Raw genomic sequence first — 15,323 nt, 5'->3', positions numbered from 1 at the left:
ACGAAATTTGTGTGATTTGGCACATTCATTGAAATTAAAAAAAAGCTAGCATTCACAAAGATTTACCTACAAAATTTTCTATAGTCTTGAATCCGACTTTTTTAACGTTTCACAATTCCGTACAGTTTTTTACGGTTCTAGGAAAGTAGGACTATGCGTCTGTGTTCATACGAGGTTTGTGGATTTGAAAGTTGCTGAGGTAGTCACTTCGTAAGTTCTGAACAGGTCGTGGAACGAGGTACTGCGCTACATTAAAGTTAAATGTCTTTTGAGAAAGCAAAAACAAGAGTTTTTGTCTGGCTACACGACGGTGCTCCAAAAGGATGGGTAAGTTTAGTTGTTGCAACATCTCTGTCCCAGAATTAGTTCGAGAGTATCTTGAAAGAATAAACCTAGCCGCTCTTCTTTGTACTCGCTCAACTTAATTGATTGATATGTAGCGTTTAACATCCCAAAACCACCATATGATTGTGAGAGACGCCGTAGTGGAGGGCTTCGGAAATTTTGACCACCTGGGGTTCTTTACCGTGCACCCAAAGCTGAGCACATGGGCCAACGAAATTTTCGCCTCCATCGAAAATGCAGCCACCACAGCCGGGAATCGATCCCGCGGCCTGCCGCTCAGCAACTCGCTCAACTCGATTGATTAGTTCTTTCTGATAAGGGTCCCATATAATACTTGCACATTCCTATAGGTCTTACTATAGCTAAATAGGCTGTTAACTTCACTGGGCCTTCAATGTGAATAATCAACAAGAATCAACGTGAATAATCAGACAAACTGTAAAGAAAGCAACATGAAAACCAAAACTCCATGAGTATTGCTCATAAAAACAATCTAGCTCTCATTGCCCATGACAGAAAGGTTATAGCAATGTTTGATGGGGTAGGCGTCGTCGTCCACAGAATGAACCGCTACTTCTTGGCCATAGGTGTGCTGTACCTCCATGCATGGCTACTTGTTTCCGACGGTTGAGGTGAAATTCAGGGTGGGTGCTTCTTGGTAGATCTTACATGCATCTTCGGGGGAAGTTGATGTTATTTCTTCTCATTAGGGTGAAGGGTAGTGGAGTTGTCTCCTGATGCCACGGCCATTTTCAGTTGTGGTGAGCCTGCGGTTTTGTGATAGTAAATGTGCCTCAGTTAATTCATATATGTATGCTTCATTCATTCAGCTGGGACACGGAACCATAATGCTTAGGAAGATTACCTTCAATATTCTAGGTCACGGTGTTAGAATAGGTTAGGTATTCTATTCCTAACACCGTGTTCTAGGTGTTGATATTACCATTTTTTTTTTCAAAATGTTCTATAACATTAGGGCACACAGCTGACCAAAGATAGCTAAATAATTAACACGCTACCACGGAAAGCCATCGCCCGTCCGCGGAAGCCAAAGAGAGAGCACCTTTCGTGCGCCCAGCCGATGCAGAAGGAGAATAGAGCGGAGAGCGCGTTATATACACTCACTCACGACACGTTCGGTTAGTATTCCATAGGAGGAGAAAGGAGAAGAGGAGAGTATCAACCCATGACTTCTGCCCTTCTCTTCCGCTTTCTCTTCACTTGCGCGCAGAGGAGGAAATAATAGGAGGATTAGGTCACCATGTCACTCTATTGGCTATTACTAATCACACCACGAAATCGCACGCACCCTCGGCCAATGACATAAGCCTTGACCGTTGGGAGCGCTATGATGGTAACTCGTCTGAGCCGGCAAGCCCGGTACCCGGCTTGAGGCGTGAGATGTTTTTTTTTTTTTTTTTAGTCTCCAGTGGTCGCAAAGCAACGAAAAGAAAACGGCTAACATGGTGGCTACTTCAAGCCATGTGTCGCCAACTTCACTATGGCGCTTCTGCAAGAGAACCGTGTGGCATGCGCTGTTGCGCTGGTGCCCGCGTCCGTTTATAGAGTGTGCATGGTGTATTTGCAACTGCATTCGCGCTATCATATATCTGCTGCAGCGTCGTTCTTGTTGAAAGTTCCGTGCCCATTTTCGGGCGTTTGTTTTGGGTGCTGATGGAGTGGTGATGCCGCCTGCACTGAATGTTACGGGCCTACTGGGAATTTATATCGGCTCTATGAATCAACGAAGAGGGGCGCAGTACTCGGGATATTAGGTGCCTTGTGTGATATGGATGTGTGTGCTGTGCCGTTTATTGTTCAAGCGCGGAGGCCAATTTGTTAGTATTCAAACTTGATCGCTCCCACAGGGGCTGATTCAGATAGGTGATTTGGGCAAACATTTTATTTTGCGAAATTCTACCAACTTCCTGATCACGGTGCGTGTTTTCTTTTTTTTTTTTACTGTCACTTTTGTGGGTGTTATGGCCAAAAATATTCTGGGCAGATCGTATTTCACCGCTGCCGTGCTACAAGCGTATTTTTTCCATTCTTAAGCAAGGCGTCGGATTGTGGTGTTCTTGTAGAAAGTGGCCTTTGCTTTGAAAGAGGGACGAAGAAAACGTCCGGTTATTTTAGCTATCAAAGTTTTCCAAGTGTATGTCCCGTTCTCCCAGCAGTATGTGATGCATGTCTAGGGCAAATTCGACTAGGCGCTGCGGCGTTCTAATACCAGCTGTCCTTGTGGGAGTGGGGTCGCCGTGGTGTAATGAAAAACTTGTGCCTCGCTCGCCATCGTTACGTGCGTCTATGCAAGATTGAGAAAAATGCGAAGGGTGTCTTTCATCTTTTTTGTTTACGTTGAAAAAAAAAAACAGAGGTCATAGCTGTGTACAACGGTATGTTAGATCTACTCTTCTTAGCACAATATCTTAAAACTTCTCGTTGATCCTGTTCTCGACTTTACCAGTCTTGCAATGAATCAGCTCTAACTGCACTTCTATGGTGAAATAATGAATTTTATTGAGTTCTAGTTCCGAATGCGGGATTCATGTTAAACATAAATAAAAGTACACTTTATCAACTTCTTTAACGATTATGTTACATTTGAAGATTTATAGTTATTTAGATTCCCGGTGGATTACACAATCCAGAAAGGAAACGTGCAAGCCAAGGGCGACTGAGTTAGCTGAAAGTGGAATGTGGATCATGTTTTCATTCCACAAGCACGCTTGGCTAAATATGCATTGCAATTAAGTGAGCACAAAATGCTCACGAAAGAAGGTAAGGAGACGTTGATGAATTGAAGGGGAGCTTTTCTCCTGTATGAAAAATGTGCTCGCGAATATACGATATCGTGTTAGTGCTAGTAACGAGAAACGCGTTTGAGTTGTTGTAGCTTGATTATTTCTCGTTAGTATCTGAGTGGTGGTTTCGACCAGTTTTTACCCGAAACAGTAGTTGTCGGTATGCTTTATGTGTTATTGAACAATAAATCCCGACTCCTTGGTTTGAAAGGTGTTGATTTTTTGGATTGCTCGACGTGTAGCAGCAACGCTGTCGTATACGTGCTGGAACGCTTACTCGAGGATACAGCAAAGCGTTTTAGAAAACGCTTTTCATCACGTATTTGTGGCCTTGGGACCAACTATAGTAGATTACTAGAATGTGAGTTATTTCTATTTGCTTACCTTCTCTTGTTGAATGTGCAAAACGGGTGTACCGCTGTAGCCGGTGGGAGAGAACGGCGCCGTGGTGATGCAGGGGCAACAGGACGTCCAGGTATGGTCAGGCCACGACCTACTGTACTCCTGACCTACCCAGCTGGCGGCGGTCTACGGAGCTGCCTGCACCGGATTGGATTCAGAACTTCGCCGCCTATGGGGCGCTCGAGTTACCCCAGCTTGTGGACGGGAGCAAAGGCCAAAATGGAAAACCAGGCAATGGTCGAGTGTATATCAAAGGACGTTGAAGAATTAGGAGGAGAGTGCGAGATAATTATACTAAGAGATATGGATGCGCACATAGAAGATATAGATGGGTATACTGACTCAACTGGCAAAATGATCATATATATGTGTGAAAAGCATGATTTGATCATTTGCAACAGTACTGAGAAGTGTGAAGGGCAAATAACATGGGAGGTATGAAGGCTGCAGTCGACGATAGATTACGCACTAATGTCACAAAGAATGTATGATAAGCTCAGGTGAATGCACAAGAATAGATAGTGATGCATCAAGTGGCGCAATGACTCCCTTTTCACAACAAGAGTGGGAAAGGGCTGAGAAGAGGGTTCCAAGTAGTACATCAATAGGCCCAGATGGCATTCCAATTATGCTGATAAAGACATTGGGTCCGAAGTCTAAACAGTTTTTGAGAGAGCCAGTAAGCAGAACAATAATCGATGGTGAAGTCCCCGATGGATGGAAGCTTAGCAGGATGAGCATGATCTATAAAGGAAAGGGGGATAAAGCTGACATAAGCAACTACCGTCCTATAACAGTGACATCAGTGGTCTACAGGTTGGTGATGCAAATTGTAAAGGAAAGACTGCAGGCATGGATAGAGGATGAGGGGGTGCTGGGAGAACTGCAGAATGGGTTGCGGAAACACAGGAGGTTGGAAGACAATCTGTTCTCACTGACGCAGTGCATCGAAATAGCAGAAAAGGAACTAAGGCCCCCGTGGCTAGCATTTTTGGATATCAAGGGAGCGTACGATAGCGTGGTTCAAGAGGACTTGTGGAAGTACTGGGCACACTAGGTGTGGAAGATGGAGTCACTAATCTTTTAAAGAAAATCTATAAACGTAACAAGGTAGTTATAAAGTGGGAAAAACAGGTATCCAAGCCCACAGAGGTGAAACGGGGGCTTAGGCAGGAGTGTCCTTTGTCACCCTTGTTATTCATGACGTACCTAAAAGGATTAGCAGCCAAATTAGAGGGAAGTGGACTTGGCTTCAACCTCTCTTTCATCAAACAAAGAAAACTCATTGATCAAGCACTACCAGCATTAATGTACGCAGATGATATAGTGCTAATGGCCGACAACAAGAAAGATTTGCAGAGATTGATGGACATCTGCAGTAATGCAGGAGATAGGTTTCAGATTCAGTAAAGAAAAATCAGCAGTCATGATTTTTAATGGTAATGAAGGTTGTGTGCACGAAAGAAATAACAGATAAATACAAATATCCGGGCGTATGGGTAAGCAATGGGACCAAGTACCTAAGGGAACGCGAAATATACATGAACACTAAAGGTAACAAAAATGCAGCAGTGATGAAAAATAGGGCACTGTGGAACTACAATAGGTATGATGTTGTGAGAGGAATATGGAAAGGGGTCATGGTTCCTGGTCTAACATTCGGCAGTGCAGTCTTGTGCATCAGATCAGAAGTTCAAGCAAGATTAGAAATTAAGCAACGTGGAATAGGTAGGCTTGCTTTAGGAGCTCACGGGAATACACCAAATCAGGGAGTACAAAGTGATATGGGATGGACATCATTTGAGGGCAGGGAATCTAGCAGCAAGGTAAAATTTGAGAAGTGATTGAGAGAAATCGGGAAGGAGCGTTGAGCTAGGAAGGTTTTCAGCTACTTGTACATGAAGAATGTCGATACAAAATGGAGGAAGCGAACTAGGAAATTGACTGGTAAATACTTAGAAAATAGCAGGTGGTCAAACCAAAAAGAACTATCGGTTAAGAAGAAAGTGAAGGAAACGGAGACTGACATGTGGAGAATCGGCATGATTAAGAAGTCCGCACTAGTTATCTATCGAACTTCTAAGCAGGAAAGTGCCAAGGAAAGGATCTATGATAATCCTCGGGGTAGTTCTCTACTGTTTGACGCCAGGACGGGATTACTGGGAACCAAGACATATCGGGCCAAATACGAAGGGGTAGACACAGTATGCAGAGCGTGTGGAGAAGAAAAAGAAACTGCCGAACACTTGATAATGTTCTGCAAAGGGTTTCACCCTATAGTTCAGGATGATGGCGCAGAGTTTTTTAAAGCACTGGGGTTTGAGGACAGGGAGGGCAAAAGAGACTTTAAGCGGGTAGACTTAACTAGAAGGAGGTTATCTGATTGGTGGCTAAAGTCAAGGCACGAGTGAAAATTAAACCCTTCACTGCAAAGTAAGAATCCTCAACCTCACTATTTAAAGAAAAAAAAAAAGATAAATCTAATAGTTAGTTCACCAAGTATTACGACTAGGTGGCGTTAGCCACCGCCCGATCTAAAGGGTACAGCCACATCCATCCATCCACCCATCCATCGAACGCGGTTCCGTGATCACCACCTTGACTGGTCTAGTACACTGTACCACAGAACTCTACCTGACAGTGGCTAGCTTCTAGCCACTGTACCTGACTGTACCTTGACGTGTGGCAGCTTGGACTTGTTGGTATGGCATGACGATAGTTATAGCGCGAAAACAAAACGACGACACAGAGACAAGAAGGACACGAAAGCGCTCGTGTCTTTCGTGTCCTTCTTGTCTCTGTGTCGTCGTTTTGTTTTGGCGCTATAACTATCGTATTGTACCTTGACGCCGCGTTGTTGCAAGCGTTTGATATCGCGAGCTAATTCTCGAGCACAACGCAGCCAATGGCACACGTTTTCAGGACGTACGAAGCTGCGAACCACACAGCCATACGACACCGCTGCCGGGTGGTTTTTCGTTTCTCCTAGCCATATACAGTTTTCGGTTAGGAAAAAAAAAAAAAAAACAATGCCGAGGTTTGAAAAAAAAACAAAAAAAACAAAAACAAAACGCACTTCAAACTTAGAATGAAAAACGTAGGTGTGCAGCCAGATATACAGGGTACGTGTTTCAAGAAATGTGTCCACTATTACAAAAAAAAAATTACAGAAAGGAAGCATCTGGCCTGCGGTGTTTACTGTGGCAGAAGGAATCTTCAGATGCACACAAGCATTAATTACGTAAGTAAATATAGAAATTAACACAACTACCTTTTTAACCCTAGAAAATAAGCAGTCGAGTCAAATAAAGTCCTTCCAGCGAATAGCTCATAGCTACTTTTGAAATTTCAGAAAGGTGGCGACTCGTAATTGCTGTGAAATAATGAAATCTGGCTAATTAGGCAGGCGAAACCGACATACCAAATAGCGCCTCTACCATTATTCATTTCGACAACGCCCTCAAAGACGACACTGTTTACCTTGCCGTGATCAACGACCAATCTAGATACTTCGTTTCGTGGCAACGCGTTCCTGCCCTATCACTGTACCGTCCATCAACACTCGCCTGTCCTCCTCCCCGATGCAAAAGAAACAGTGTCGTCAATGAAGGCATTGTCGATATGAATGGAAGATGCGATCTTTGGTGCGTCGGTTTAACCTGATAAATTAGCCAGATTTCATCGTCCCGCAGTGATTATACCAGTTGTCGCCTTTCAGAAATCTCAAAGTTGCTATGGACTATTCGCAGGAAAGAGTTTAACCTGCTTTTCTGACTCACTCGCTTATTTCCACTGGCTAAAAAGTGTTTTATTTTCATAACTATTGTTGTAATTATGGTTGTATGCATTTGAACATGCTCTCTGCCATAGTAAAGGGAATGCCACGGGTGGCATGCATATACCTCCTTTCTGTAATTTTTTAATAATGGGCACATTTCTTGAAACACCCTGTATACGTAGCCTCATTACGAGAAACTAGGATATCGGTAGATGCTAAATCGGTCGAGTTAGAAAATCAAAGCAGAGGTTCAAATCTTATTTTGGGCATACGATGCACCTAATGAATTGCAATCGGCTCAGTTATTAAAGAACTGCTTGACAAGCTAGGCCTAACCGGAGGCGTACCGTGGGGGTAACCTGCACTAGTTCGCGATTTGTCAACTTGGAAAACATCTTTGTTCCGAATGATAATTGCACCCATGCACTTTGAGAGCTGAGACTGCTTTAGCAAAGCCCTTAGCCAGAAAGAGATCAAGGAGAAAGCTGGCGACAAAAAATTAAGTGTGGGGTCACTGTGGTGAGGCGTGTAAAAATCTCGGGAAACGATGTCCCGTAGTTGCAAACAAAATTCATATTTATGATAAGAGACAAGTAGGCGTGTATAAACTTTTGCTCACGTTATCACCAACATGCTTCTTTTATGTAAAAGTTGGCTGCATTATGCTATCGGTCGGACATGGGTTCTCGTGGAGATCGATGTGGCTGTTGTAACAAAACAATCTGGTAAGTGATTGCTAGCGATAAAATAACTCAACACGAAAGCCTAGTTACTTAAGTCGTCTACTAGTAGAACTGTATTTTGTGTGCTCCTGATGTTGATTAATCATTCATGGTTATACTGTGATTATGTGCAGTGTTTGTGCATGGTAGGAACTTATTTTAGCCAAGAATTTGAAGTCCTTTCATTGACTGGTAACTTGTCAACTACAGTTGTTCTGGTGCGCGTCATGCTTCGTTAGATGTGATGCCCTGGATCAGAGCCATTGGTTGGGGAACCAGGCTCGTAGCCAGATTTTAGGGGCGAAGCTCCATTAACGTCTTGGCTTGTCCGTTGGCGGCGTCGGCATTCGCCTTAGTCGTGATGACGATAACACTAATGATCATAGATAACGACTGGCTTATGCAGTAAATGACGTCTAGATATGCTCTACCATGCATTCCGTATGATTGAAAACAACCAACAACCACTAGGTAAACGTGCACAGATCCAGTCTTTGCCAACTTCAGGCTAGATTCAATACCACAAAGCACTAATAACGAAGTGAAACGTAATTTACAACTCAATACAACATACCATTTATGACCAGTAAACATTGTATATAACTGTGCATCACTTTGTCAATCGTGTACATCGTGTGCATCATTGTCACGGGTGATTTACGGTGACACCAAACGATCCCACTGATTCGCCTACTAATCAGTCCCTTCACGGATATGCCATTTTTTTTTCGGGGGGTACTTGCTGAAGACCAACGTTTGATAACTAAAATAACCTATTTCGAATATTTATTTTTTTGGGGGCTGGGGGCTAGGACACCTCTCTGGCTACGGGTCTGTATGTGTACACAAGGTCACGCAATTCTGGACCTTTTGTTCATGATCAGTAATATTTGTTAAGGAGAGAGCGCTTGGTTACAACAGGAAATTTCTGGTCAACACTGAATATTATTTTCTTGAAGACCGACCATCGCTACAGACACTGGATCGAAAGTTTTCTGTCTTTAAGTACTTCCACGATTAACCTGTTTCTACCACTAGCACATATATATCGAATAGCTAGAAGATATAATCGTGACATATATTTCCAACTTTTTGACTGATCGAAATATCTTACCACCCCATAAGCGCAGCTTTCGAAAGAATACGCGACGTCTGTCAGCGGTGCATGAACTTGCATCAGTGCTCGACTTACCTGAAATGATTGACATTCTTTTTAGACTTTTTGAAGGCCATCAACAGGGTTTCTCACGTAAAGTTGCTGTATTGGGCGGGTTGAGGCATTATAGCTGCAGTCAATTAGAGCTTATCTTGGGTAATTTTAAGAAATATCTAACATGCATGTTTGGTCAGTATTTTTAGAGGCGAAGCACCTCTTAGTATAACCTTGTCCTACATCAGGCGTAACTGGCAGTATCTCTTGAATAGCATAATAGATGGTGCTGTCTTATCCCCATTTCTCGTCTCATTTCTTAGATGTAGATGGCATTGGTCCAATAAAAGTGTGTGCAATAGGATGGACGGATGGACAGACAGGCGGACAGACGCTTGGCTCCACTCATCATCATTCTTTCTTTGGATGTGCTGAGATCTTTTTAAATGCGAAGCATTTCTTAGCGAACTTCAGCAACTTAGAGCGTCTCTACCTATGTAGTATGTAGCCGCCTACGAATTTTAATGAGATAGTGTTAAAGAGCTCGTTTCGCAGAAATTCCGGTGTCGCCGTCGTTGGTTGCGAGTGAAAAATCATCTTATGCATGACCTCAAAAACGAGAACAATGCGAATAAAATAAATCCATAAATCATAACAAACCCTGGAGCAGAGTGGGGACTGAGCCAGGGTTTATGGGGTTCGATTGGGGATCAAGTCCGGGTCATTTTCATGGCAAGTGGATGTTCTAGTACCACACGGCCACGCCTCTGCTTGTGAATATAGTGAAAAAACTTCCTCAGATTGGAAATGCAGTGGAAGTAGCTTTCATGTTTCACAAACACACGTGTCCTGTATATATGTTTCACAATGCAACATGAAATATTCAAGTAATAATGCGTCGTACAAGCGTTCATTGCCAACAGGCGTCAGAATATGTGATTATCATAATGGCTCCGTGATTGAAAGCCGGTACCTCACTACAAAGGCACACACGCTACTGCGCCTATTCCCTTAAGGCCACATAATAGGCACAAAGCAAATTCGAAAAGGTTTCATGCAATAAGTGTTTGAAATACGCACAACGAACAGGATGTCGCTATTGTGTTCTACTCCTACAGGCAAAGCTGTAGGGTCCCCTAATTATTTTAGCTCTTCTGGCCGTTTCAATAATGGTATCGATACCAAAATTGGTATGGCACAACATGATTGTATGACGAGCATAACTGACTAGTGATAATATGAAAACCATGACATGTATGTCATGATAGTCATGATTTACATTTTATGGTCTTGCTGCTCTTATGATGGTTTTGTTCACATGACATATTGCAAAAGTGATATGGTATGACTGCATGGCGAACATAGGTGACAGATCCTAGCCTGGAAATTATGACATGCATGTCATGGACGTCATGACTACACACCAGGCTCATGATGCGCTCACGGCCATTTCGCTAGCTTCACATGTACCAAATTTGATGTTATATGACGTCAATGGATGACGAAAGTATATGACTGGTGCAAACATAATAATGATGAGATGACCTGCGTGTCATGTAAAGCATAACTCCATGCTACGCTCATAGCACGCTCGCGGCTGTTTCAATGGCTTACATATACGAACTTTGGTATTACACGATGTGAATGGACAAGAAAGGTAAATAACACGTCCAAAAATTATAATCATGACATGCATGTCATGTAAAACATAACTACATGCTACACTCATAACGCGCTCGCAGCTGTTTTTCTAGCTCCCCATATATCAAATTCGATATTACGTGACGTGAATGGATGACGAAGGTAAATATGACATGTCCAAACATGATAATCTTGATATGCGTGTCATGTAAAACATGACTACATTCTACGCTCATAGCGCGCTCGCGGCCGTTTCGCTAGCTCCATGGTCAGGGTCCCGGTAGGGTCCCCTGACCTTGGGACCCTTTTTTGTATATCCATCACGCTGTAACAACGCTATGCAAAAAAAATACAACTTTGATTTGATCTGGTATCATGTGACGTGAAGAGACTACAAAGGTAAATGACAAGTTCAAACATGATAATTATTGGCATGTAGGTAATCTACGGCATAATTTACTTCTGCCTCGTAATGTTATGATCATTTTAAAGTGACTTATCAACCTTCCTCATTTGTGCTTCGCATATTACCAATTCCCACTGTACGTGGGATCTGCCAAGTTTTTTGCCTAGGTTTCTTGTAACTTATACGGGAACAATCAAAGTGCACGGGACCAAAAATTTTAATGAAAAGAAACACTCCCAGGGTGCGAAAAAATATTGGAAGGTGGCAGCGCAAGCGTCCCGTTTTTGAACACTGTGATATTTTTCGCATTTCACGGCCGAATTCAACCCAAACTATAAACGTTGTCGAAAATTTTTTCTGCTAGTTTTCATACATGATAGGTACTACATGTGCAAAAGTGTCAAAATCGACCCAAATAAAAGAAGTGCGATAACTTTATGCACAGAAGCTTCTAAACATTTTCTTTGCTATATATCTGAGAAATATTGCTTACCTACGCGTAGTGTAAAAGAAGAAAAAGACAGTTAAAGAAACAAAATTTTTCAAAACTTAAATTTCGAAAAATAAACAGCAGCTGTGCTTCACTGCATGACCGCTCTGCATGGCCTCAGAGCCGACTTGTTTTTCTGGCCGTAAAGCTTTTGTTGCGATTGTCTACACCACATGCTTTTTCCAGGCTTGCATATATGAAAAGAAAGTACAGCTAGAAACAGGTGGAACGTGACAGCCGGTCACACAACTTACTGACAAGCTGTTCAGACTGAAGCGGTGTGACCCTTTAGTTTGAACATCTGCCACGAAGAAACACATTTACCGCTGCATAATGTGCCACTTTACGACATTCTCTCTTTTCCTTTCCTCTCACTGCAAGAGGCATCTCACCACTTCTGCCAGTCTATAAGGGGTTTCCGAAATACCCATGGCTGAGAATCACTGTGTTAGAACAACTACTACGCGCTGCAAAAAATTTACAAATTATTGATGATTACTGCACCATTTGGAATATGAAACTGAACACTAAAAAAATTCTTCTATTGAGCCCAACAAGAGAGACACAAGCTAGTGTAACTATCACTATATAACTGAACTGTATTAAAAAGATGACACAAGCACCTTGGCATCACATTAAATGATAACCTTTCCTAGTCTACACACAAGTATAGACCGTTAATAACATAAGACGCAGGAGCCTCGAATATCTGTATTATAAGTGGTACCGCACTATAACCAAAGCAACCTTTTTTAACGGCCGCAGCTTCCCAAAACGTGTTGCGCATGAAGCCTCGGGTGTCTGAAAATCGATGCATGCGATGCGTGGAGCTTACAACCATACGAATTCCCGAAGGTAAAAAAAAATTAGCGACCAGACAAGTGCGTTGCCAACGAAATTAACCCGAAAACAGGGTGGGGATATAGCAGAAGAAAGCAACATCCTGAAAATTCGCAGACTATTCTTCAGACAACCTCGATAATGCGCATTACACATAAATTATTTGGAATCACGTCCGAAATTTCACGCGCTGAAAGACATCAATCTTTTGATTTCACGGGGGCGCACCCGATTTCAGGACATCGCAACTGAATCACGAACCACCATTCATAAGTGTTACACGTGCCACCCTCGTTTTCATTAACGATTTGTATCCTTTCCCTTCAACTGCAGCCACCGCAAAGAGTTTCGTTGATTCCATACCAAACTATGCAACTTAGCACACGACCACTACTGAAATGCAACCAACGTTGATTAGCCCTTGACTGCCATTCAGTATGCTGTTGCGGGAAGTTTGTCCAAGACGTGAAGATCGGGTGTCGGAAAGATACCATTCATGTACTAAACTACAACGTGCGTGATAGCGTGCATGATAGGAAGTGTGCGTTTGTTGCCGGGAGATCAACGAAAACCAGCAAGGCTTATGTGAGACCGCGCACAGGCCGCAGAGGCGAAAGCTCGCATGATAAAGTTATAAAAGATTTCAATTTGCAGGCCAGGTAGCTAACTCGATTTCTGTAGCAAATAAATAATGATGGCACTCGACAGGAAACTCTTTAAGTGAAATTGATAAGGAGGAAATCACAAGTGTCATGTTGAGCTGCACGCAGCTGGCAGAGAGGGGCTGAAGTCACGCTAGCGACGCTAATACACTGTAGCCACGTCGGCACCGCTGCAAAAGCTTCCCGGGCAACCGCTCTCGGCAAGCGAATGCAGCATGCCACAGTCTATTTTTCTTTTCTTTTTGCTCCCTCTGCCCTTCGTTTGTTCCCTCCACTTTCTTTCCTCCTTGCAACGACCTCGTCCCTCGCTCCCCAGCGGTGCACCCAGCACGCTTCCTTTTTAGACGCACACTGGCTGTTGCGTTTGCCACAACGATTTCCCGGCAAGCACATTATAACCGGTCTTTCATCTCGGGGGAAATGCACAATAAGCGGTGTGCGTATACATGGGGTTCTATAGGAGGATAAACGTGAGTGAAAAAAGACCTCATTGTAACCAGTCCTGCACAATGAGTGGTTACGTTATAAGTGATCTACAGTTATATCCTCGACATGCTCATCGTTTAATAAGATGTGGTCCCTTTGGAGAAAACTGAACCAATGCATACCCCAATGTCAACCTTCTCATATATTAAGCCTGCGTTCGATCTAAGCTTGAATATGCCTCAATTGTATGGGATCCATACAATAAAGGTAACACTGCATAACTTGAACATGTCCAGAGATTGCCAATGTATTATATCTTAGTTTGTATCGAAGACAAGGCTACATCACATCCCTGATGAGTAAGCATGGTGTTCTAACTCTACAGTCTTGCAAAAATGTTACCTGTCTGGCATGTCTGCTTAGGAACTCCAAAATGTCTGTCCGCAACATGGCATTTTCTATAGTGCACAACCCTCTCAATGCAGATTTCGAATTTTGTCTTGATACCTAGTGCCACTGAAAAGCATCAGCTGTCATTAGTTTGCACACACACAAGATTGTGCTAAAAATGTGCATTTTGCCTAACTTTATTTGAAATAGTCCCCATAAAAATGGCCTAAAACGAGCATTGTAAGCAGAATGCACAGAAAGCTGTAACATCCCTGAAATTAAAATGTCACCTGCACGAGAACTGCACATAGATACGAAGGCAACACAATATGGCTTTCTTAGTTGGGAAGGTTCACAGTTGAGAAGGCAAGGAGGTCAATCAGACATGTGCCAGGTCAGCTACTTTAGTCTGGGGGCAAAAGAACTGAAGGGGCCCTGGCACCTAATGTTCGATTATAATATGTGTTATATGGGTGAATCCTTGGATGTTCACAAACACGCTGGCGAAACTCCAGTACATTTAGTTGAGCAATTAATTTATAACGAGTATTATTATAAACACGTGAGCCACCTGAAAGTCAGACAACACTTGTGCACTCGGGAGCCTTAACGTAACAAGTTGCTAGCTTTACGAGTGTCTGTATGCAGGCAAGGATTTTGTTTTGAAGTCAGCTGTGCATTGAATGGAGCTTTATTACCGCTTTTTTCAGCTCAGCATCATCATCATCATCATCAGCCTGACTACGTCCACTGCAGGACAAAGGCCTCTCCCATGTTCCGCCAGTTAACCCGGTCCTGTGCTTGCTGCTGCCAATTTATACCCGCAAACTTCTTAATCTCATCTGCCCACCTAACCTTCTGTCTCCCCCTAACCCGCTTCCCTTCTCTGGGAATCCAGTTAGTTACCCTTAATGACCAGAGATTATCCTGTCTACGTGCTACATGCCCGGCCCATGTCCATTTCCTCTTCTTTATTTCAACTATGATATCTTTAAACCCCGTTTGTCCCCTAATCCACTCTGCTCTTTTCTTGTCTTTTAAGGTCACACCTACCATTTTTCTTTCCATTGCTCGCTGCGTTGTCCTTAATTTAAGCTGAACCCTTTTTGCAAGTCTCCAGGTTTCTGCTCCGTAGCTAAGTACCGGCAAGATACAGCTGTTATATACCTTCCTCTTGAGGGATAGTGGCAATCTACCTGTCATTATTTGAGAGTGCTTGCCGAATGTGCTCCACCCTATTCTTATTCTTCTGGTTACTTCAATCTCG

General features: G+C 43.0%; 1 long non-coding RNA gene across 1 annotated transcript in view; it reads left to right on the top strand.

The window, feature by feature from the left end:
• Positions 1-15,323, top strand: part of LOC142777477 (uncharacterized) — a 28,099-nt gene continuing 12,776 nt past the window's right edge. Inside the window, exon 1 of the long non-coding RNA XR_012888125.1 lies at positions 1-327. This is a non-coding gene — a long non-coding RNA (uncharacterized LOC142777477). The remainder of the gene's footprint in view (positions 328-15,323) is intronic.

Source organism: Rhipicephalus microplus, chromosome X (genome assembly GCF_043290135.1).
Source record: "Rhipicephalus microplus isolate Deutch F79 chromosome X, USDA_Rmic, whole genome shotgun sequence".
Lineage (NCBI taxonomy): Eukaryota > Metazoa > Arthropoda > Arachnida > Ixodida > Ixodidae > Rhipicephalus > Rhipicephalus microplus.
The sequence above is the reverse complement of the archived record's forward strand: the minus strand, read 5'-3'. Positions and strand labels throughout refer to the sequence as shown.